At 43.5% G+C, this 21688-nt stretch overlaps 1 pseudogene; it reads right to left on the reverse strand.

Annotated features, from left to right (window-relative positions):
• The window catches only part of LOC103740320, a 115735-nt pseudogene that overhangs the window by 21749 nt on the left and 72298 nt on the right, over positions 1 to 21688 (reverse strand).

The raw sequence follows: 21688 nt of genomic DNA on the forward strand, positions 1-21688 counted from the left end.
CCAATAAACTCACAGAGATCTGCCTGCCTCTGCCTCCTGAGTGCTGGGATTAAAGACATGTGCCAGCACGCCCAGCTATAAAAATTTTATTATTTTTATTTTATGTGTGTGTATTGCCTGCAAGTATGGAAGTGCACCCATGTTGTGCAGTGCCCATGGAGGTCAGAAGAGGGCATCAGATCCCCTAGAACGGGAGTTACGGACAGTTGTTAGCTGCCATGTGGGTGTTGGGGTCTGAATACGGGTCTTCTGCAAATACATTCAGTGTTCTGAACTGCTGAGCCATCTCTCCAGCCCCTGATTTTATTTTTATTTCAGCATGCCCAATTAACCTTCACATGTGCAGGTTTATAAATGTAAATATTTCGATGATGTATTCAAAGGCCTGATAAATACATACTACCTTATAAATTTGGGCACCCTGAATATCTTAAAACCTATCAAACAATATATTTAGGTCTACATGAGCTTATGGTTAAAAAATATTGGTAATATTTTATTTATTATTTTTATTTTACATGTATGAGTGTTTTATGTGCCTGTAAGTAAGTGCATCTGTGTCATGCAATGCCCACAGAGGCCTAAGAGGGTGTCCAATCCCCCAGAACTGGAGTTATGAACCATTGTTAGACACTATGTGGGTGCTGGAAATCAAACCTGGGTCCTCTGAAAGAACGAGTGTTCTTAACTGCTGAGCCATCTCTCTAGCCCCCAAATAATATATTTTTAATGGTTTCTGATATTTAATATCTCATTATTCAATATAATTTGGATTAAAATGTTTCTTGTACAAGTTATACAAAATAAAAAATCACACTCTAATAATAATATTCATAATACTTTATTTTGTTTTGTTTTGTAATTTTTTCAACAGTCTCCCTGTAGCCCTAGCTGGCCTGGGACTTGCTATGTAGACCAGGCTGGCCTTGAACTCACCTGCCTCTGCCTTCTAAGGGTGGATCTAAAGGCATGCACCACCACACCAGGCTAATACTTTATACTTTATTTAATCAAGGAACATTGGTATTTAACATCAAAGGTACATTATATAATACAATTAACCAGGACAAAAGGAACTTGACGGTTCCTGTCTGTGGGGATAGCCTTGAACAAAGAGGACTGAGAAATAAGTTGGATTGCCCCCTAGTAACCAGGTCTATGTAGATACAGAACTGTTATTATGATCATTGCTGTTGCAGCCAAAAAACTTTCAGTCTACTCTGGCTTGTACCAAGTACTAAGTTTTGTTTTGTTTTGTTTTGTTTTGTTTTGCTTGGTCATTTTGAGACAGGGTCTCCCTGTAGCCCCAGCTGTCCTGGAACTCACTATATAGACCAGGCTGGCCTTGAACTCACAGAGATCTGCCTGCTTCTGCCTCCTGAGTGCTGGGATTAAAGGCATGCACCGCCATGCCCAGCTCTTATAGTTTCAGATTGAATGGATGAGGCAAGTATTGGGGTTACCTGTAGCTACTGTGAAATGTTCTTTATGTTTCTCTGTATTATTCAAAAATTACTTTTGGGATTTTTTTTCCTTCTGTCCACCAACAAAAAGTATAAAACTTAAAATAACAAGATAATTTGGCTCAAAAAATCTAGGTTTTGACTCCCTGTACCAGATGGGGTACAGTCAAAAAGGAAATGATTTTGGTGAGCTTGGTCTGGATCCCGATCAGCTTCTTTCTTGTCTATAGGTATAATGTGATTCTTCCACCCCTTCCTTCTGAAAGACTATATCATCATATAGAAGTCTGGGAAAAGAAAGAAAGCTGCTTTTGCTTGCAGAACAGTCTTCGTTTGAAACAGATCTAAAAACATTGTTTTAAATCCCTTTCCTGAGCTATACCTATTTGACCTATGATGGTAGATCTCTTCTTTCTCTGACTTATGCCATAAAAGCTCAGTTCCTCCCAGGAATCTACAGTGTTAAAGATTCTACTCTCACCACATTATCTGGGTAGTCCTTTATGTACCTAAATCCACTAAGGTCAAAGATCAGTCAAACCTACTTAGATTAGTTCTCATTAGTAGTTATAAAGGCCAGTTTAAAGAACAAAATATATGTCCAGTCAAGGTTTATTCAAGGATGCTTGGGTTTTTGTTCAAGCTTTATCTGCATGTTACGCACTAATTAAAAGTCCCAGATCAGTCTTACTAACCTCCTTAGATGTTTAAATACCATATTTGAAGGCCTGTACTAATGTGATCAGAAGGACTTACAGGAATAATTTTTTGCTCCTTGCTGTTCTCTAAGGTCAACTATGTCCCAGGGGACTATGGCGCATCTCAAAATATGCTGTAACAGTTATAACTCACCTGTCCTCTTGTTCAGGGAGGCCATGGAATCTTCATTAGATGAACTCTTAACAGTGTCCAGTCTACAAAGAAAGAAGGTCAACACATAGTGGAAAGTTTCCTCAGTGCTTTCAAGTGGAGCCACAGCCAAATAGGGCTTCTGACTTATCCCCACATAGCTAGAACTGGTAAAAGTCAAAGGAGGTGGAGGCTTCCCCCAAAGCCCAAGTGATCCCTGAGGACCAAATCCTTAACTGACTTTGACAGTAAAAAAAAAATCCATTAATTTGGATCAACTACATGGTTTTAAACACCCAACAGGAAAGTGTAACAAAAAATTAAAATAATTGGTATGTTTCTTTAAGAGTCCAAGGGATTATACTTCCCAGACATTAGACATAAGTTCATATAAAGTGTTATTAGACAATTATTCCTCGCTAATGATTTTGTTATGAATAAAGAAATGCTGCTTAAATGTAGGACTTTAAATTTTTGCCTAATTCAGCTCTACAGTACCTACCTACAGCCAAGAAAAATAAGCCCTCTATTGCTCTAAAACATTAGACTATGCTTAATTAATTGTCTCCAAAGATTCTTTGAGTACAATATTCAGGTCATTGCTCAGTCCACTGCAGCTGAACATGTGAAGACCTTGTTCCTACTTCACAAAGTCAACTCCGTGTATGTGCCTCTGGGCCCTGGGGACAATTCCTGAACCACTGCCTCCATCGCCCCTGACCAGCAGGAAGTAGCCAAAGATGGAGACTGTCACCCCTTTTTCTTTATTTTTCCTTAGGGTCTGGAATGAAGAATAAATGTCTCAACTTGGAAAACCCTAAGTTGAGAAAACAAGGTTGAGAAAGCCAGGGTGAGAAAGCCCCAACCCAGGAGCTGTAGTATTTGAGGAAAACAATTGCCAGTACTTATCCCAAACCCTCAAACTGTTGAGAGACAGAGAGAGAGAGAGAGAGAGAGAGAGAGAGAGAGAGAGAGTAAACTGTACCCCCTCTTCACTCTTTCAACCCCCTTAAAAATCTTACATGAATTGTGCCTCAACACATAGTTTCCATTCCACAGAGGAACTGTTGCCCTTCATTATTCTAATAAAGAACATTCTGCTCCTGTTGAGGCTGGTCTCATCCCTCCTTCATTTTTCAAGTCACCCTACTCAATCCAGCTCTAGCATTTTCTAACACAGTGTACCACATACATCAGAGGTCAGAAGGGGGCATCAGATCCCCTGGAACTGGAGATATGGACTGTTGTTATTGTCATGTGGGTGCTGGAAACCAAAATTGGATCCTCTGCAAGAAGTCACCTGTGAGTGCTTTTAATTGCTGAGTTGTCTTTCCAGCCCTGACAGAGATTTTTAAATTATCCTTGACTCTCTTAATTTTCTAATTAGAAACCTGACACATGTAGTAGAAACTATAAGTGGCAGATAAAACATAAAATCTAGGTGAGCAGGATGGCTTAGTGGGTAATGGTGCAGGCAGCCAAGCCTGATGACCTGAAATCAATATCTCAGACCCATATGGAGGAAGAGGACTGAACCAAATCCCACAAATTGTCCTCTGCCTCCACGTGCATGTTGTAGCAGAAAAAATACATACACACATACACACACACACACACACACACACACACACACACATATATATATATACAAACTTTTTCAATAAGATAAAATCTTTGTTCTTTGAGCATATAAATTGCTCAAGGAAAACTGAAATCCAGAGCCAAGTCATTGTCCTCAATTTTCGAGTTTAGGGACAGCAGAGCCTAGAGGATCATTCTCAGTTGAAGGCCATGTCGATGAGCTGGTACCCTGGGGAAGGAGCTGGGAGCCAGTTTATTTTCCCATTTGTAGAATCAGAACTGAGATAACAATCAAACAGCATCTTGACTAAAACTGTTTACTTACATACACTTTCTCTTTTCTGTCTGAAGATTTTAGTTACCCTATGGACTAAAAGGAATTTGAACTTTTGTTCTTTACTATCTGACTGTTGACAACTTATTTCACAAAGTAAAATTATTGAATAAAGAGAAAAGAAAATGTATAACTTCCCTACAGAAATGACAGAAATGTAAATTTTTAATACTTTCAGATAGTTCCATAGGTTACAATATTTTTTTTTGTATGTCATGCTAGTATTTTCCTCTGTGTTCTACCTTTCTGTTTAGTTAGCCTACTTGTAGATTAGACTTCCTTGAATGGACACAGGGCAGAATGTTTCATGTCAGGATGAAGGATGAACAAAAGGAAGGAAACAAGTCCAGAAGGCATTGCAAAAAGGCTTACAGAATTAGCTGGCTGTGATATGGCTCAGTGAGTAGTGCTTGCCATGAAGTGTGAGCACCAGTGTTCAGATCCCCAGAACACAGATAAATGCCACATGGGGTGTGGTATCCTGTCAGAGCTTGGAAGACTGAAACAGGGGATCCCCAGAGCAGGCTGGTCAGCTAGACCACTGTATCCACAAACTCTTGGATCAACTGGAAGACCCTTCCTCATTAAATAAGTAGAGGAGTCAAGGAAGACACTGTGATATCAACTTTAGGCTTCTACACCTTCATACACACATGTGAACATGGATAAACACATGCATACCACAGACACATATGCATGCAAAAAGTTTAGCAATGAGTGTCCTGGAGATATAGGTCAGATGACACAGTGCTTGTCTAGCATGCACAAAACCCTGGGTTGGATAGCAAGCACAGCATAAAACTAGGTGTGGTGACCCACACCTCTAATCTCAGCACTGAGGAGGTAGAGGCAGGAGGATCACAAGTTCAAGGTCATTCTTGGCTACACAGCAAGTTTGAGGCAAGCTTGGGGTAGGTAGAGCGCTTGACTATACATAAGTAAATAGCATATTGGAAAAAAAAACCAAGTTGCCAAAGAGGAAGGCGGGAACATTCCCCCACTTACCAAGACCTACTAAAGCCAGCTGGCCCCTGATGCAGGCTGGTTCTATTGGCACAGGTTCAGAGGGAACTCCTATAGTGGATCATTCTAATCCTGAAGCACACATTCCTGTGTGCAGAATATATGATGCATGAAGTGAAGGTGTATATAGAACACGTAACAGAGTGGGGTGAGCAGCTGGTGAGCAGATGAGCCAAATGCCTGTGCGAAGGTAGCATAAAAGCCCCAACTCTTTGTACAGCTTGGCTGCTGAGGTGCTAAACTTTCTGTCTTTGCTTTGGTCTATTTCCTACCTTGGAAGTATACCATCTTAAAAAATCTCTCTGTCTGGGCATGATGGCACATGTCTTTAATCCGAGCACCTGGGAGGCAGAGGCAGATGGATCTCTTTGAGATAGAGGCCAGTTTGATCTACAAAGCAAGTTCCAGGCCAGCTGGGACTATAGGAGGTCCATGTCTCAAAGACAAACAAGAGGCTGGAGAGATGACTCAGCAGTTAAGAGCACTGGCTCCTCTGGAGGAGGACCTGGGTTTGAATCCAAGCACCTACATGGCAGCTAGCAACTATCCATAACTCCAGTTCCAGGGGATGTGACACCCTTTTCTGTCCTCCACAGGTACTGCATGACATGGGTGCACTCACATACAGGCAGGCATTTCACTCAATAAAAATAAATTAAAAAGTTAAACAAATGAACAAATAAAACTCAACCTCTCTGCTTCTCTGCAATGGTATATCTCTGATTAATTACTTATTTGGGGCACATGAACCTGGAACTCCTCTGGAGGTGCCCTCTGAATCCCCAAATCAGCCAATATCTAGAAGAGATCAGCATCAGGAGTGTAGTACATGCCTTTAATCCCAGTACTTGGGAGGCAGAGGCAAGTGGATCTCTGTTTGAGGCCAGCCTGGTCTACATAGTGTGTTCCAGGACAGATGGGGACCCTGTCTCAAAAAGACAAGAAAAAGAAAGAAGAAGAAGAAGAGGAGGAGGAGGAGGAGGAGGAGGAGGAGGGGGAGGAGATCAGGACAGGAACCTGGTGTCTCAGAGCTGTTTGCTTCAAGTTGATGCTTTAGGATATAATTGAAGAGACAAGTGTCTGAGCTCTGCTTTCCCATAGGCCAATGGGTGTCACTGCATTTCTGTGAGACTCTGTGTCACATGGTGCAATCCATCACAGACAAGAGTCAAAATGGAATGGCATTGCTTCTGGCACTTAAAAGAGTCAGAGGCCGCTGTTAATAAGATCTGATGGCTTGGCAGTGGTGCCTTTGAACTGGCTGTGCACATTCCTTGTTACAGGTTATCCTTTGAAACATCATCAACCACTGCTGAGCTTCTGTACCACAGACTCCTTGGTCAGACTACCCAGAAAGCGCACCACACCAAATTCCTGTCTTACAAAACAACTCAGCTTCTGCCCCACTAATTCCTGCCTCAGGAAAGATGCCTCTAACAATTCCCTTCTGGTTTAAAGTTATAAACAAATTCACCATTAAAGCCTTGGGGCACATTTTCAAGATTGCTTGAATCTGTGATTTTCCAGATGCAATTCTAATTAGCTCTAAATAAAGGCAACTTTATTTGTTTGCAACTAGATTGATTTTCAGGTCAGCAAAGGCACAAAACTTTCCTGTCTAAACACTTCCTCAAAGGAGAGAGATCTTGGTGGTGCCAAAGGTATTAGAAGCAAAATAACCAACAAAGGACATGGAGGTGCAACCAGCATCTGAAAAGCAGATGTGGTGACAGCACTGGCACAACCAGGCTCATTATCCAGAGGAAGAAAGGTGCAGGCCGGGCTCCCACAGAGAGGTGGAAAGGACTTCTCCTGAAGCACGGTACATGGAGCTTGTGTGCAGGCAACCCACCAGCAGCAGGTGGGAGTCTGGGGAGATTTTCCAACTGCCAGTTTCTGAGTACATGTCCTTCCCAACCTGTAGAGCAACACTGATCCTAGGGTCATTATCTGAAATTAAGTAGGATGGAGAGATAGAAATAGATCTGTATTTCAACTTTTGTCATCTTAGGTTCCAGACTCATATCCACTTGCCATTTAGAAGAAAACAAACCCACTATGCTCCTTCAAACATGCCCTTCTCTATTTTATGTTTTCTTTTTTGTTTGAGATGCCATCTCATTGTATAGGTCAACCTGGCCTGGAACTTGTGGTCATCCTGTCTCTTCCTCACGTGCTATGCTGCAGGCTATGGCATCACTACTGGCTATTTTTCAAGTATTTTATTTACTTGTTTGTTTATTTTTATTTTTAAAAATAATGTACATTGTATTTTATTTTTCTTTATTTTATTTTATGCTTACATGTAGGTAGGTGCATTCATCTGGTACAATGCCCAAGGAGGTCAGAAGAAGGCAGTGGATCCCCCGGAACTGGAGTTATGGATGGTTGTTAGCTGCCGTGTGGGTACTGGGAATCGTATCTGGGTCCTCTGCAAAAGCAGCCCGTGCTCTTAACCTCTGAGCCATCACTCAAGCCCCAGTTTTTTTTATGTTTTATGTAGGGTTTTATATAGCCCTGGCTGTCCACACACTATGTATCAAAGGATGATCCTGAATTTCTGATCCTCTTGTTCTGCTTCTTGAGGGCTAGAATTATGGGCACATGGCCACCATACCCTGTGACTGTTTTCTTTTTTTCTTTATGCTATACTGGGAATCAAACCCAAGGCTATAGGAATTCTAGCAAGTGCTTTACCACTGGACATACCATGCCATACACATGTATGTGTATAATCTCTCTTCACTCACATTCATTATGAACTCGATGTATATTTAGTTTCTAGTACAAAGTAGAAACTCAATCAATGCTGTCTAAGTCAGCCATGGTAATGAAAGTTCAAGACTAGATCTTTTATGACTATTAAGAAATGATGAGAAGGAGAAAGAGCCAGGCATGGTGGTACACATTTGTAATCATAGCACTTGGGAGGTTGAGGGAAGATTAGAAGTTCAAGGTCATCCCCTGATGTGATATAGAGAGAGTTGTAGGCCAGCCTGGGCTACAAGAGGCCCTGTCTCAAGCAAATAAACAAATAAACAAACAAAATTATATACATACATACATATATACATATATAAAATAAACCTTTTCTCTCTATGTGTACATATCTTGATGTATGTATCCTGGGCACAGCTTTTTCTCCCCACCTCTGTATCCAGGACGTCATGTTACTCAAGGTCTATTCATTCAAATATCACCTCACCAGAGTGCCTTTCCCAGGTACCATGCATGAAGTAACCCTCATGTCATATCACTCTCAAATCTTTTTCATTTTTTTCTGATTTGTTTCAGTCAGTATTCTTTTGTCATAATGAAACACCTGAAGTTGATTGCTTTATAAAGAGAAAAGGTTTGGGACTGGAGAGATGACTCAGCAGTTAAGAGCACTGGCTGCTCTTGCAGAGACCCTGAGTTCAGTTCCCAGCACCCACATGGTGGCTAACAACTGTCCATAACTTCAGTTCCAGGGGATCAGATCTTTTGATATCTGAGGGCATTGCACTGATGTAGTACATTTACATACATGTGAAACACTCATAAACATAAAATACAATTTTTAACTTAAAAAATTTTTATTGAGAATTTCATACACGCATATAAGGTGTTTTGATCAAATCCATGCCCACTCCTTCCACTCCAATACCTCCCATATCTCTCCATCACTTTTTCCTGAACAACTTCGTGTATGCTTTTCTTTTTTTTTAAATGGGGCTTTTCCTACTCTAACATCCCCCCCTCTGAAGTGGTAACCCTATAATCTTTTAAGGATTAGATAAGAGCTCACAAATACTTTTGACATTTTTGGCCTTTGGAACAGAGTATGTTGCTAAGAAGTCCAAGGACATTTTGATTTTTAGTCAAGAAACTGGCTCCCTTTCTTTGGGTTTTTTTTACCCTAACTGCCTAGCCAGTTCCTACCTTCTATTCTTATCACACCATCCTCTGAAGAGGTTACCCAAATTGCCAATAGGGAATCAGGACGCAGACCACTCTGGCTTCTTCCATGCTGAATAGGGATGCAGGGTGGGGCAACTGGGGCACCCCTTCAGTGGATCTATCTAAAAGACTCCCAAATTGCATACTATAGGTAGAAAAGAAAATCCTTGATTGGTGCTCAGGAGATGTGAAGGAAGAGTAAAGTCAAGAGTAATTAGCATTACAAGTTCTAGACAGGGAACCACAGAAAAGTCAGAACAGGGCATATTTCAAATGTTCTTATCAGAGTCCATTGGGATTTCTTGACAAGAGCTTCCAAAAGCATCCCTCTATTGGGTTATTCCTCATTTTTCTTTTGTCTGCTATGGCTGGACTCGAGTGATGAGCTCAGGATTTGTTTTCGGGCACTTTGATAGCTGTTGGTGTGGCTAGAATCAGTGTCAATTCCCTCTCAAAGGCTTCTAGATAGGGGAAGAAAACAAATTTAGCCATCATTTTAGAACAAAAGTGTGTTGTCTCCCTTAGCTACAGGTGGGCGCTACAGTATTGAAGACCAAGATTTTAAGTCTTACATCTAAGCAGCACTTTCTGCTTAATCAAAATCATCAATGAGAAATAATTGTTTAACATTTTATATGGACTTTAGTCTAATGTCTGGGAAGTGTAATCCCTTGAACTCTTAAAAAAATATACTTTACTCTTTGGTTGTACTTTCCTTTTGGCTGTTTAAGACCAGACAGTTGGCCCAAATAAACCAATTTATTTTTACTCTTAAGGTTGTTTGAGGATCTGTTTCTCGGGGGTCACATGGGCTTAGGAGAAGCCCCTGGCTCATTTCCTTTACCAGTTCCATCTATGTGAAGATCAGTCAAAGGTCCTGCTTGACCATGGCTGGCTTCACTTGGAAGCACGGAGGAAATGTTTCCTCTGTGTTTACCCTCCTCTTTGTAGACTGGACACTGGTTCAAGTCCAACTGGTGGGGTCTCCATGGCCTCCCTAAACAAGAAGACAACTGTTCATAACTTCAGTTCCAAGGGATCAGATCTTTTGATATCTGAGGGCATTTCACTGCATGGAGTGCATTTACGTACATGCAAAACACTCATAAAAAAGAACTTTTTAAAAAGGTTTATTTTGGTTCATAGTTTTGGAGGTTCTATCCCCCATTTGATTAGCCTTGATTCTTTGGGCTTGTAATGGAGAAAAATATCACAGTGGGATCATGAACCAATTCCATCTATGTGAAGATCAATTCAAAGGTCCTCCTTGACCGTGGTTGGCTTCACTTGGAAGCATGGAGGAAATGTTTACAGAGCAAGACCCCTGACCTCATGGCTCAAAAGCAAAGGACACCAAGGTGCCAGGGTTCTAGCATCTCTTTTGAAGGCCTACCTGTTACCTAAGGACTTCTCAAGAGACCCTCACCTCCTAAAGATTTATCACCTCCCAATAGCACTGGTCAGTAACCATGTGGCCATGCCCAACACAGCAGCAGGTCGAGTCTGAACCTTGCCAATAAACTGACTAAAAGAGAAAAAGAGACAGAGGTGTTAGCCTGCCATTTTTTTTTTATGACTAGGGAGCCAGAAGGGGAAAGGAAGCCCAGATTACTCTGATAAGACAAGCCTCATCCTGGCACACCATAACCCAGAACCCATGGGAGAAGACAGTGAGGAGGAAGGGAGCAACCTGGAAGTAGCTACAGATGCCCCTCAGGTCTGACCTTTAATACAAAGAAAGGAAAATCCATGGTTTAGCATGCTGATGGAGGCCTTAACAATGGTCTGGTGTGAGGGATTATGGTAATCAGAGAATACTCAGCACAGGAGTAAGGGAATACTTCCAAAACAAGCAATGAAGGAGACAGGAAAAAAGACAGATCAGAGAAAGAAGTCCATTGGGTTACTTGAAGACAAATGTGGCAAGATCTGTGTCAAGCCCAAATTCCTATAGAAAAAAATTGACAAAAAGCCAAATTCTGTGCTAAGGAGCTTCTGCAAGTCTTTAAAACCTGAGGAGCACTTCGCAGAAGGCATCCATAATTAAAGACTATTTCTGGAAAAAGTCCAAATGCAAAGTCTTTGCTGACCCTGGTTTGCTTCCCTCCTGCCATCAGTGTGAGACAATGTTACCTGTGGCTGGGTCTGAGCCAGGTGTTTCCAGGTTCTTGGTCTCTTGTTCAAAAACTGAAATAAAGTCTCATGTAGACTACAAAACAACAAGGAAATTTTATTCACAGCAAAGCCATTGTCCTATTTTGTCTCTCCATTGCTATAATAAAACTCTCTGACCAATACCAACTTGGGGAGGAAAGGGTTTATTTAGCTTACTGTTCAGGGTCTGAAGAATTCCTTGAATTGACCACTTGGGCACTGAGTCTCAGTAAAAACACAAGCGCTTTATTGGAGCCAACCGGCTGGGGACACAGACAGTTTTGGGAGTTGTACTGTGACCTCGAGCTGTGAAAATGTGGGGCTTTTAAGCACAAAACCCACAAAACCCACAGAGTAGGGTATTTCTATAGAAACCATAAATGGAAGAACCAGGAAAGGATTTGAACAATCTAGGGCTGATTTCCAGAGCCTTAACCTATACAGCCATTGTCTAGCTTTCCTGGGACAGAATGTTCTTCCTCTTCTGCCCTGGGCCATTTCCATAGAAACCATAAACAGATATACCATGAAAGAGTTTGAACAATGGAGGGTATTTCCAGAGTCAGGCGGAGGGCAGCTCTTTCTCAGAGGACAGGGAAGGGGTCTGAGGGACACACTCCTTCATTACCCCTTTTGTTTTGGGAAATCTTGAATCAAACGACTGATTCATATGTGTCATCTAGGGGATTTTAATGGGCCCTCATAACCATCAATTGTACAGTGGAGACCCTTTGTTTAACAAACTCAATGAGAGTATTGAAGATACAGGGTCCAAAGCTTAACAGTGCCAAAAGAATTAAGAGGGGACCTACCAGAGCAGTAATAAGGGTGGTAAGACATGGTGACCAGGAGAAGAGGGACTCAAACCAGTTCTGGGAACCCTTTCTAAGCTCTTCTCATTCTAAGAGACTCTGGTTAACCTGAGCCAGGGTGTCCTTAATCACACCTGAATGGTTGGCATAAAAACAACATGCTTCTTCTAGAGCCATACAGATTCCACCCTCTTTAAGAAAAAGTAGGTTGAGGCCCCTTCTATTTTGTAGGACTACTTCAGCTAAGGAGTCTACTTGTTGTTCTAAATAGGAAGCAGTGGCATGTAATCTTTTGATATCTTTATCAACCTGTTCACTCAAGACCCTCACGTTCCGGTCACTTATGACCCAGTCCTCCATTCAGATGGTGGCAGACCCAGCTATTCCCATCCCCATGAGGAGGGGGACTAGAATGGCGGAGTTTGCTGCCCTGCGAGGCTGGGAGGGGCCCATATGGTGTCTACCTGCATCTCCCCCATAGTAATATACCTGGGGCATGACATGTACCAGGACACAAAATTCTTGTCTTCCCATGAAGTAACTGGGATGTAGGCAAGGAGTTAAGCCAGAGGAACAAGCAAACCAAGTAGATTGGGGGATAACAAGTAGCTGAGTATTCCTATAGGCCAGATGTCCTTGGTTAGGGAATAGGACTAGTTACAAATTCCAAGGTAAGGAGAGGTGGTTAAAGGATACTTGTTTGACATGAAGCAAGTCCCTTGGCCCTGAAGATCTCCTAGGGTGAAAGTGGTTTCCCAGGGGCATGAGGCGGTATCATTCATAGGTACTATTTTTAATTCCTCTCTTGTTACAGTAAGGGCAAAACCTATATAATAGGGTGGTCGGGGATCCAGGCAGAGCCAACAATCCCTGGTCATCTCAGGGTGTGTGCTATTAAAATACTGAAAAGTGGACTTTATAGTATTTATAAGAGGCTTCCCCTCTAGAAGGGGGGAGGGTAGTCTTTATCCTTCAAAGGTATTGGCCTTGTAGTTGGGAGTGTGTGTGAGCCAGGGTCCTTGAAGAGAGAGGAAGGGAATCTGGCTTAAGCTCTGCCAAAGGCCCTATGGGTCGAGGTGGTGTGGCTTTTGGAAATCTTTGAATTGTGAATAGAGTTCCAGGGTCCATACCAGACACATAGGTTCTTAGTCCCCATGTGCAGCCCATGTCCCATTTTTTGGTCTACTGCAAAAACATCCCATCTCTTTAGGGTTATAGTAAGTGGATTCCAGGTCCTGGGAACCAAGCAAGACTTATTTTTTTTTTTCCAATTTGATACTAAGGTATAGATCTTGTTGTATAAGAAACATCAGGGCCCAGTGAGCACAGAAATAACTTCCCCCATCATCACACTCAATCCCAGTGTTTTCTGGGTATGCATAGAATGCCATTCTCAAGGCCTTCTTTGCATCTATGGTGCCGGCTCTGCATCCAGTAGCAAGAAGGGATGTTTGTCCAGGTGTTCCTGACATTGCTATTGCTTCTGATCCCTCAAATGATCCCCCATAGACACTGTGGGCCACCAATTGTTTTAGGGAGCCCAGCATCTGCCATAAGGAACACAGATCAGTTTAAAATCGGGGAGCGACCTGAGGGTTGGGAGGTGTTACTTCCATAACAGTTTTGCCTGTTTGTCCATCAGATCATCTCCAGACGTGAGTCTGGGGTTGGTAAATTCCTTGGGGGTTAGTCCCAAGGGGTAGAGTTAAAAAGAACAGAGTCATAATTACAGTAGGGGAGCAGAAGGTGGGCTGCCTTTTACCAATCAAAGTTTTAGGGGGTCTTCTGGATGGAGTTGGACCTTCCATCTTTTCTGGTTGCTCTGGGCAGGCTTGATGTGTGAATAATGCACCCAAGAACACTGTCCGTCCACTTTTAAAGCTATGGGCATGGTCAGGATCATGGTGTATGGTCCTTTCCATTGAGGGGCCAGTGTCTCCTGATGTTGCTTTATCCAGACAATGTCTCCAGGTCGGTAAGGTGTGGAGTAGCTGGAGGCAGTTAGTGCACATACCAGATCAGGGGGTGGAGGTGCTCCTGTACAGCCTGGAATGCCCTAATAGACTGGAGGATTTTATAATTAGATATTTCAGCCAACAGTTCTGACTTTAATCTTGGAATCAGGGGAGGGGGTCTTCTGAAAAGAATCTCAAAAGGAGTAATTCCCTGGATATAGGGGGACTTCTAACCCCAAGGAGGGCAAAAGGGAGGAGAGTCACCCAGTTTGTGCCAGATTCTAGGGTTAATTTAGCCAAGATCTCCTTAATGGTCCGATTCATCCACTCTCCCTGTCCTGAACTCTGGGGATGGTATGCACAATGTAGTTTCCAATTTGTCTCCAGGGCCTTTCCTAAGGCCTGTATTATCTGATGGATGAATGCTGGTCCATTGTCAGACCCCAACACTAAGGGCACACCAAATCTGGGAATGAGTTCATCCAATAGCTTCTTGGTAACTGTGGTCACTGTTTCCTTTTTGGTGGGAAAGGCTTCTACCCATCCTGAAAAAGTGTCTACAAAACCCAGTAAATATTTATATCCAAACCAGCCCGACTCTACCTCAGTGAAGTCTACCTCCCAGTGGACTCTAGGGGTAGCCCCTCTTTCATGTTTTTCTGAGGATTTATCATTTTTAGGGTGGGCATTAGTCATCTGGCTTGCCATACATCTGGGGGTGATGTCCTGTATACTAGCTGTTGAGGAAAGGAACTGGAAGCATCTGGTTAGTAATAACCTGATCTTTTCTTTTCCCATGTGGGTTCCTTTGTGAAGCTGGTGAATTAGCATTTCCCCCAGGTGGCAGGGGAGGATGACCTTGCCATCTGGAGTAAGCCTCCATCCTGAGGAGATATTCCCATTTGGAATTGTCTGGAAATATGTGTCATCCTCTTTGGTGTATGAAGGCTTTTCAGGTAACATAAGATTTGGCAAGCTAGGAGTGCAGGTTTGGAGGGGGATTCTGCTACTTCCTTGGCAACTTGATCTGCCTTTTGATTTCCTCGGGCCTCAGGAGTGTTATTCTTTTGGTGTCCTGGGAAATGAATAACTTCCACTCTTTTGGGCATCCATATGACTCTTAACAAATCAATGATCTCTTGTTTGTTTTCTATAGTCTTTCTTCTGATGTCAAGAGGCTGCTTTCTCGATAGATGGCTCCATGTACCTGAACAGTGGCAAAAGCATACCTACTGTCGGTGTAAATGTTGACAATCTTACCCTCTCCCAGTTTTAGCACCTGAATCAAGGCTATCAGTTTGGCCTTTTGTGCAGAGGTTCCTTTGGGCATGGCTTCCACCCATAGGACGTCCCTCTGGGTGACTACTGCTGCCTCTGCATACCTACTTCATCTTGTATGTAACTACACCCGTCTGTGTACATCAGCAAGTCAGGGTTCTTCCAGGGTATGTCAGTGAGATCAGGTCAGCTTCCCTGGACATGCTGCAGGAGTTCAGAGCAATCATGATGCCCAGCTGTCTCAGACTCAGTCTCAGGGAGCAGGGATCCAGGGTTTAAGGCATGGCACCATATATGTCAGGTGAGGCACGTCTAGTAGGAGAGACTGGTAATGAGTTAATCTTGCATTTGTGAGCCAGCGATCAGGCAGGGCCCGCAGTACCCCTTCAATAGCCTGGGAGGTAGTCACAATCAGTTGTTACCCCAAGGTGAGCTTGTCAGCGTCCTTAACTAGGACTGCAGTGGCTGCTATAATCTTCAGACAGGCTAGCCATCCAGCCACTACTGAGTCTAATTTCTTTGAGAGGTGGGCCATTGGTCTCTTCCAGGGGCCAATGTCTGAGCAAGTGCTCCCTTTGCTATACCTAGCCATTCATCTCCGAAAAGGTAGAAGGGCCTCGAGATGTTTGGCAGGTTTAGGGCTGGTGCAGAAGTGAGGGCCAATTTCAGGTTGTCAAAGGCCTGCTGTTTTTCTCCCCAGAAGAATGCTGAGGATCCCCCCTCCCCCTTGTTACCTCATATAGAGGCTTGGACAGTTCTGCAAAACCAGGTATCCATAGGCAAGAATATCCAGCTGACCCCAGGAATTCTCTGACTTGCCTCTGACTGCGGGGAATGGGGATGTCCAGGATGGCCTTTTTCCTTGCAGAGGAGAGCCTGTGCATACCCTCTTCTCACTGAAACCCTTGATACTGTACCTCCTTCTGGCAGATCTGGGCCTTTTTAGCCAAAACTTTGTACCCCAGATGTTGAAGTTCCTTCAATAAGTCTTCTCTAGCCTCTAGGCAAGAGGAGTGTTCAGAGGTGGCAAAGAGCAAATCATCTACATATTGCAGAACAGAAACTGGGGTGAGCAGTTCAGAACTGTTGGAGGTCTTCATGCAAGGCCTCAACAAAGATGGTGGGGGAGTTCTTAAACCCTTGTGGGAGCCTAGTCCACATCAGTTGGCCACTGAACAATTCTTCAGGATCTTCCATTCAAAGGCAAAGATGGGTTGGCTCCCCTTGTCCAAAGGGATACTGAAAAAGCCATCTTTCAAATCCAGGACTGTATAAATCATCCTGTCAGGGGCCAGGGAGCTCAGGAGAGTGTAAGGATTATGTATAGTGGGATATATGTCCATGACTCTCTTATTTACCTCTTTCAGATCCTGTACAGGTCTATAGTCATTAGCTCCTGGTTTCTTCACAGGGAGTAGGAGGATGTTCTAAGGGGACTGACAGGGGATCAAAATGCCAGATTCCTGGAGTCTTTTTAGGTGGATCTGTATAGAGGCACGTGCTTCCAGAGATATCGAGTATTTTCGTACCTGGACTGGGCTGGCAAAGGCCTCCAAAGATATCACCATGGGTGGCCGGTTGGCTGCCAACCCTGGGGGGTTACCCTCAGCCCAGACCTCAGGCATTGTTTTTATCAACTTAGCAGTTAGGGAGGACAATTGGTCCAGAAGGGGCTCCTCAAGTAGATGGTGTTCATCCTCAGCCCATAAGGCGAGAACAGATCTGGTGGTTTCTACGTTGACCTTATCTTTGTCAAAATGAATTGAGACCCCAAGTGTACTTAGCAAGTCTCTGCCCAGTAGTGGGTAGGGAGAGTCAGGAATAACCATGAGGGAAGGTTGAATCTGCCCCATGACCAAATTGACAGTTCTCTGAGTGGTCCAAGGATAAGAGTGGCTACCTGCAACTCCTTGAATGTAGGTATGCTGTGGTGAGGCCAGGGGGCCAAGGGGCTTCTTTAGAACTGAGAAGATGGTGTCAATATCGACCAAAAAGTCAATAGGCCTCCTTCCCACTTTTAGGGTTAGCCAGGGCTTGGGGAGGGGTAACAAGCCCTGACCCCCTAAGTTATTTAATTCAAATACCTTTTGAGCTCCTTTATGATGTCGAGGGCAATCCTGAATCCAGTGTCCCTTCTCCTCGCAGTAGGCACATTGGTCTCTCTTGAGAAGGCTGTTTTTGGGAGGTGGTCCAGTCTTCCAGTTCTGTTTCCCTGGAGGATATTTCCTTGGGGGGCATTCTTCTCTTAGTTCCAGAGCTTGGTCCAGTTTTCAGTTGTGACATTTCTCACACTCTTCCTGGGTCTTGTGGTTGTTAAAACCTTTTTGGGCTATTTCAAGCAATTCAGAGAGACTCTTACCTTCAAAACCGTCAAGCTTTTGTAACTTTTTGAGGACATCAGGTGCTGACTGAGTCACAATGGCTATGTTTATGGCTCATTGGCTCTCTGGTGCCTCTGGGTCAATAGGAGTGTAGGCTCTATAAGCCTCCATATGCCTTTCCAGAAACTGTGCTGGAACTTCCATCTGTTCCTGTAAAATCTGATCAACATTTGACAAATTTGTAGGCTTTTTGTCAGCAGCCTGGAGACCCCCATAAGAATCTGGTGATAGAGTTTAAGTACCTCCTTACCTTCAGAGGTTTTGGGGTCCTATCTGGGGTGGTGTTAAGGAAAGGCATCCTCACTCTCTGTCAGATCCTCAGTGAATCGGCCGTTCTCAGACGGCACCCATTTCTGGGCTTCTGAGATCTGGGTATGTTCCTCAGTGGTGAAGAGAGTAAGGAGGAGTTGCTGGACATCATCCCATGTGGGTTGATGGGTAAGGAAAATTGTCTCCAACAATTCATTCAAGGCTTGTGGTTTTTCAGAGAAAGGGGGATTTTGCAATTTCCAATTGTAAAGATCACTAGTTGAGAAGGGAGTATAAACAAGAAAACTATGGCCAGAGGAGTCCGGTGGGGCCATACCACGGAGGGAAAGAATGGCAGAAGTTGCCTCAGGCCTTTAGGGCTGTCCTGAACACGTGTGGGGAGGGGTGAGAGGCAGAGGGGTGATTGGGGAAGGAGGAGAGGCTGGGGAAGGAGGAGGAGCAGTTGGGGAATGTGTGTAAGGAGGAGGATCCAAGAGAGTCCTCAGTTGAAGGGGGGCGGACAGGAGGTGGATGAGACCGGGGAAGAGTCTGTTGAGGACAGAGACAAGAGGGAGGGTTTTGAGGGAGAAGGAGATAAATAGGGTCTCAACTATTTGGGAGGTTTGTCCAAACGGTGAAAGTACATAAAATGACATAAGGAACTTGATCAGGGTGTCCTGGGCTTCCAAAGATCATGACCTGAACAGAATAAAGCTTGTTGATCTCAAAGAACCCAGTAAAGGGCTGTCTTACATCAAAGGACAGCCATTCAAGAGAACAAAGGGTCTGGAACTTCCCCGAATAAACAGTGTCTCCAGAGATAGCAGCCACCTTCTGGAAATCTTTAAAATGAGAAAGAATTAGGTCAAGGGGAGTATCTTCAGATGAAGGAGTCTGACCCATAATGGAAAAGAAGAGGATTAATCCAAAGCAGAGACCAATGAGAATGAGACAAGCAGGAAACAGAGACTTGAGACTAGGACGGCACAAAATGAAAGCGCTGCACATTGGAGAATCATTGCACATTCAATGGTCACTGTGGGAGCAACTAGAGTCAATGCCAAATGCCCAAAGGCCACAGACAGTCAACCAATCAGATGGAGGGTTGGAGCATCCCTGTCCTCTGGCTCGGAGAGCAATACTGTGTCCAGTTTCTCCCCCTTGAGCCTCCAGAAGTCTGGACAGTCAGAACAGAAACCAAAAGAGACTCACCGTGGGAGGAATCAGAACTGAAGTCTCCAGGCACCAGATGGAGGAGAAAAAAAGACAGAAAACAGACCAAGGGTCTTTAGGGAATCCCGGACGAGCCCCCAAAATGTTCAGGGGCCGAAGAATTCCCTGAATTGACCACTTGGACACTGAGTCTCAGTAAAAACACAAGCACTTTATTGGAGCCAACTGGCTGGGGACACAGACAGTCTCTGGAGCTGTAGTGCAATCTCGAGCTGTGAAAATGCAGGGCTTTTAAGCACAAAAACTGCAAAAACCACAAAGCAGGGAATTTCTATAGAAACCATAAACAGAAGAACCAGGAAAGAATTTGTCCTCTTTCTCAGAGGACAGGGAGGGGGTCTGAGGGGCACTCTCCTTCATTACATCTCCATGTCACATTTCATCAGGGAGCCCAAGGTAGGAACTCAGGGCAAGAACCTGGGGGCAGGAGCTGGCGGAGCTGCTTATTGGCTTGCTCCCCTGGCTTCTGCTCAACCTGCTTTCTTCTGCAACACAGGCCCACCTGTTGGCTGGGCCCTCCCTCATAACTCAACATTCAAGAGGGTGCCCCATGGACATGGCCACAGGCCAGTCCAATGAAGGAAATTCCCCAATTGAGGTTCCCTCAACCCAGGTGTGTCAAAATGACACTAAAGCTATCCAGCACAGCCAGAGATCCGAATCAAAAGTATATACTGTCAGGACATCAAGCCACATGAACAAAGGTATAGTTTGGTGGTTTTTAGTTTTAATTGACAGATTAAGTTACATAACCACTTACTCTACTGTGTGTCCCTTCTCATAATGCATCTGATTCTAATAATATGCCTGCTCAATTATGTGTAGGCAAAAGATGGCAGATTTTCCCTAAATCTTCACTTTGAGGACATGGTATGGTCTATTAGACATGCATCCAAAACTGGTTCAGGCTGGATTGGCCTTCCCACTCTCCTACTGGATGTTACTTGAGTTATATAATGCAAGAGAATTTGTCTAAGTTTGATGGTCATTAAGGGAGAAAAACCTATTCCATTGTTTAAAGCAGGTATACCTGTTTGGGGTCCAAAAAATTCCCTGAACTTACCACTCAGACACTAAGACTCAGGAGAACTTCACTGCTTTATTGAAACTGACCAGCCACAGATGCAGGCAGGCGTGGGAGCTGCACTGTGGCCCAGAGCTGTGGAAATGCAGGACTTTAAAGCACAAAAACTGCAGAACAGGGTATTTCTATAGAAGCCATAAACAGAAGAACCAGGAAAGGATTTGAACAATCTAAGGCTGATTTCCAGAGCCTTAACCTATACAGACTATTGGCTAGCTTACCTGGGACAGAACGTTCTTCCTCTTCTGCCTCAGACCATTTCCATAGAAACCATAAACAGATGTACCAGGAAAGGGTTTGAACAATGGAGGGGATTTCCAGAGTCAGGTAGAGGGCAGCTTTTTCTCAGAGGACAAGGAGGGGTTTGAGGGGAATTCTTCTTCATACCTGAAGCCTGATGAAGGTCCTAGGTTGATAATAGGTTTCTAAGTATATTACTTGCAAAGGGATATGTGTATAGTAATTGGATGGCCTATGCTTCCATGTGCATTGTTAGAAGAGTAGTTTGGTATAGCCCAAGCCCAATGGAGTCCTAGATTACTAAATCATTCCCTATGCTTATCTTCCTCAGTAAGACCTCAGAGTGTTGCCAATCAGGGAGGCTTTCTGAGCCTCAGTGTCCAGAGTTTTATTGGACTGTGTTACATAGTCAGGACTACCACATGTTCAAACTCAGTGTACAGCACTCAGATTTGGATTAATATTACATGGCTGAATGGGCCCACCATGTAACAGCTTGCTATCAAAAACCGTTACTCCAGAAATTCTAAGGATTTAAAGAGTACATACATGTTGGGTGGTGGAGCCAAGAATTATGTCTTCTTGGCAAGGTCAAATTCTTTACTGCATAACTATAATTGAAGTTTGTCCTTAGGCCATTGTTCTTTAATTAAGTCACAATAATGGAAACTGTGAACATCAGAACCATGCAAAGTGAAGCTCACACATGTGCATGAGGTGACTATAAAGAATACAAAGCTATTTTTCATGTAGAAATGTCAACAGCAACAGGGACGGAGACACAACTCCACCCCATCTTCCACAGTAGCCTGAGAAGTTCCCTTAATGTTAGGGATCTCAACGAGGGTAAAACTTGGATTTGATGCAGAAAATAATTTCAGGACTAGCTAGCAGAACCAGAGTTATTAAAGAAATTTTAATAACTTATGAAAGAAATATTAAAAGCTTATTAAAGAAATTCTTAACAAGATTCTAAAAACTATTGTTGGATGGGGGCACTTTCATGCCTTAGCACTCATGTGGAGGTGAGAGATCAACTTTAGGGAATTTGTCATCTCCTACCATGAATTCCAGGAATTGAACTTAGTCATCAGGCTTGCATGACAAGCACTT

Source organism: Nannospalax galili, unplaced genomic scaffold (assembly GCF_000622305.1).
Source record: "Nannospalax galili isolate Female #2095 unplaced genomic scaffold, S.galili_v1.0 scaffold639, whole genome shotgun sequence".
NCBI classification, from domain to species: Eukaryota; Metazoa; Chordata; class Mammalia; order Rodentia; family Spalacidae; genus Nannospalax; species Nannospalax galili.